The 4,296-nt window shown below is 44.4% G+C and overlaps 1 non-coding gene across 1 annotated transcript; it reads right to left on the bottom strand.

Annotated features, from left to right (window-relative positions):
- Window positions 1-383: 383 nt before the first annotated feature.
- On the bottom strand, window positions 384-547 carry LOC115869710. Its single transcript, XR_004046339.1, has one exon. It is a non-coding gene; the product is annotated as a U1 spliceosomal RNA (small nuclear RNA).
- Between the last annotated feature and the right edge of the window lie 3,749 nt (window positions 548-4,296).

A 4,296-nucleotide genomic window follows, 5' to 3' on the forward strand; every position in this document is an offset into this window, starting at 1 on the left:
TGTAAGATATGAAAATAATAATCATTTATCATTTATCAAGGGGTCATGAGGGTGGAGGGTGAGGGATAAAAGAGGAGCTGATACAAAGGGCTCAATATTGGTAAATGTTTAGATAATAATGATGGCAACATATGTACAAATATGTGTGATGCAATGGATATATGGATAATTATAAGAGCTGTAAGAGCCCCAAATAAAATGATCTTTTCATTTTAAAAACTCTGTACATACATACATATAACACATAGAAACATAGAAAGGTACATCCATATAAATATCTGTATGCTGCAGAAATTTAACCTTGTATGATGCTTAAACCACTATTTGGAGAAATAATAAAAATAAGTCTTTACCGTGTATGAAGGAATTTTTTTTTCTTTTTTCAGGGGAGAGCGCGAACGCAGTCCCCCACTACCACAAATTATGCAGTCGAGTTTCCCACATTTGGGGAAATCGCAGGGGTCAGCACATCCGGAGTGCAATGGATCAGCCTCGCCCTGGGAAAACCACCTTCGTGGTCATGGTATCACCCCTGCCAGGTAAGTATGGACATTTTTTTTAAATACAAATTCTTTTCTGATTTAGCATCCAGCTTATAATAAAGTTTCAAAAAGCTGAAGGCGAGACAACCTTCCTCGGGATGCTTTTTGTATAAACCAAGACACATGCTTCCCCATCGAGCAGGCAAAGCGCTACGCATAACGTGGCCGGACATTCTTTTTGCAGTTGCTTTATTTTTCACTATTTAAAAGTGCACTTGTAAAGTTTTTTCAGTATGGTACTGTACATCTGCTGTGAGGTGCATACTGAAGTGAGTGAGCGAGCTTTCACGCTGATCCACTCCATGAGACTCCGAAATCAATTGGCTTAGCCCTTTCTCGCACCCTTAGGTGCATTTACATGGTCAGAGTTAACCTGCTGCTTTTCAAAAAATGAAAAGGGGAAAAAAAACCTAAAAAATCAAATACATGCATATACTTTAAAAACAAAACAACCACCAAAAAGACACCCTAAGGTTTTCCTCTCAGGAAACAGCAGCTGCATGCTTCTTTCCTACACTATTGCAGCAAACTAAGGCATTGATGAGCAGGCATGCAAATTGTACTTCACTTTATAGTGATTATCAGAGCACTTCATAAGATATGAGGCTGGCAATCATTTGAAGTTGTACAGGATGACTTAATTCACATCTGTTGGAATAGAAAATATATTCTGTTGAGTATTTTTTTATAAAAGAAAAGAATGAGCTGAAGTGTTTATAAAATGTCTTTTGATGTTAGTTGCACCATTTGGACAATTCCCTTTCCTGGGTTCCCTTTCCTCTCTTGGAACCACTAAAAAGGAACGATACCGATCATGATAATACTGGTAATAATGATGAAGAGGCCCTGTTGGCATGGTGGGTTAGGTGGTGGGCTACAAACCACAAGGTCAGCGGTACAAACCCACCAGCTGCTCCTTGGGAGCAAGATGAGACTGGCTGCTCCCATTAAAAAAGATCACAGTCTAGGAAACCCTATATTGAGTCCCCCTGCGTTGGAATCAACTTGGTGGCAGGGGTTGTTTGGGTTTGGTCTAGCCAGAGAACAAAAACTGTGAGGAAAGCTCAGGGAACAGGTATTACGCAGAGCTGACACCGGACGCGGTTGCTCCTGCCACCACCTTGAGACCATTTTCCAAATTGGGGAGATTCGATTTCAGAACCGTGCTGACCGTGCTACAATTCACGCCATCGCTCACTACTGCCTCTCTCCTCACCGAACAGTCCATTTTAAAGCCAAGTGTCATGCGAGCGTCTGTGACTGCTGGAACCTAAATCCCACTCACACTCTAGTTGTGGGGCCGTCTAGGGCTCTAGGATGTGTACCTTTCAGCCGTCTACAATCTTGAATTGGAATAAATATTGGGAAAACCAAATCACAATATCTCAGCATGTCTAAAGTTGAGGCACCATTTTCTCTTCACAATCCACCCCCATCGTAGGCTTGGAATGCAGTCCCATTTGCCCAATTAAAATACATGTGCATCATGCTCCGTTTCTTTAGTTTTTCTTCTCCTCATTGTGAGCTGCAGCACACACACACACACACACACACACACCTTGCTGTCACGACTTTCTCTTGATCCTACCTCAAACATCCCCAAACCCTCTGTCATCGATCAACTCTGACTGACAGTAAATCTGACTCCTGTATGGGACAGAGTAGAACTGCTTCTAGAAGGTTGTAGAAACTGTAAACCTTTCCAGAAGCAAATTGCCGCATCTTTCTCCCCAAGAATGATTAGTGGTGGTGAACCTCTGACCTGTAGGTCAGCAACTGAGGTTTTAAACTACTGTCAAACCCCCACCTACAGACCCACTGCCCTTGAGTCGATTCCAACTCGTAGTCACCCTCAGGGGCTCTCTGGTGTTTCTGAGACTGTGGAGCCGAGCCAAGGCATCCCCCCCTGCACCTTCCTACTTCCTTAAAAACTCAAACCAAGCAAGGCTGACTCATAGGGACCCCCTTGTGGATTTCCGAGACTGTAACTGTTCAGGGGAGTAGAAAGCCCAGGCTTGCTCCCACGGAGCAGCTGATGGTTTCGAACTAGCCGACCAGGCGGATCGAACTACACTCCCAGGGCTCCCTAGAACCCCTCAGCATAGCAGAATAGGTCCATCTTTCATTACCACCGCTCCAAACCATGCACTCGACAGTTTTGCATTCTTCCATTCGGTCTATGAATGTCTATGGAAAGTCTATGAAAAGTCCAAGCTCCCTCTGGCTTCTAAACCTGCAACACTGGTCTATCTGGAGCACGTTCAGTGTAATTCTTACTTTCACTTGGCTAATTTCTATTCATCTTAGTTTGGGAAATACCTCCTTTGGATTGTTTTCCTCAATGACCCTGTCCCCGTGACAACGCGGACTCTGTGGACAGGTCCCTTGTTCATCGTCATCGTATGCCCAACACCACCTCAACACCACCTATAGGGTTCACCGTCCTGTGCACCAAAAAGATGTGGTGAGTTAACAGCAACAAAGTTAAAGCGATCTTCCGGTTCATGGGTCTGGAGGGGAGAGGCTGTAGTTCCTAAAATTGAGCACGAGAGGGCAGCAAATAGCTACTCCAGACCAATACAGTTACAATTTGGTTACAAACAAGCCAACTCACATGCAATGGAGGTTACCAACCAGCCGCGTACAAAGCTTTCTCTGGACCTCCCAGACCCTTGGATCTATGCAAGATGATGGAGGATACGTTGCCGTCTACCTAGTGAAACCTCCTGACACTCATTGGCTCCACAGCCACTTCCTCCTGTGTCTCCTGTTCCCATTCCTGCTCTTTGGGCCTTCCACTCTACACTGACTGGGGGGATTTTTTAACTCCGCTGTCCCTACCAGCACCCCCAGGAGCAAGCTCCCAGCTCAACCACACACCTAAGCCTTCTCGTGTCACCTGCCCATGCCTCTGCCCATGCCTCTGGTCTGGGAAAGTTTATTCTGCCTCTTTGTGTTTCCAAGACTTCAAATCTTTACGAGAATAAACAGCCTCATCTTTCGCCCTCCGAGGAGCTGGTGGATTTGAACCGCTGATGTCATGGTTAAATCCTCAATGTGTAGCCCACTACGCTACCCGAGCTTCTGACAGGCTCATTTAGATGATGAATCGTTGCAGTTCCTACATTCAAGGAGTCAAGAATTTAGTAATGAAGAGAAACATCTAACAATGATTTACAACTTCCTATTCTGCTCCAACATGACAAAACAAGTGGTCTGATTCATTTCGACCAGTAATAATGGCTGCTGCAAGTAATGGGATGACAAGTAACACAAATTAGAGGGAAAGAAGGAAGCACAGATCCAGAAATGGGTTTGGGGCTCGCACTAAATCCTTAGCTCTTACATCATGGCCCTGCTCCATACTCACCAACACAGAGGATATGGGTGCTATAGCAAAGTGTGATGAAGTATTTAGAAATATAGCAAATGGGGTCTGAAAGGCTTGTCTGCAAACAAGCAGCCATCAAAGTGAGATGTCAACTAAGTCCACAAGGAAGAACCACACCACCATTAGTCACCAAAGGATTGTAAATCATATAATCCGAAATTGAAGGTGGGATTAGTATCAGAACCTGAATTGTGAGAATCTTGTTTGCAGAAGGCTGTGGGTGACAGTGGGAACCCAAGATACTTTTGTGGAACTACATATGAAATAAGCCTCCAGAGAACTCCCTCCATCTAAAAGTGAGGGATGGAAGGTGGGGTAGTTAATTGTACCAACCTGGCTGATAAACACATGTGAAACCCAGGA

Source organism: Echinops telfairi, unplaced genomic scaffold (assembly GCF_000313985.2).
Source record: "Echinops telfairi isolate 266 unplaced genomic scaffold, ASM31398v2 ScPeMD7_40;HRSCAF=151, whole genome shotgun sequence".
Taxonomy (NCBI): domain Eukaryota; kingdom Metazoa; phylum Chordata; class Mammalia; order Afrosoricida; family Tenrecidae; genus Echinops; species Echinops telfairi.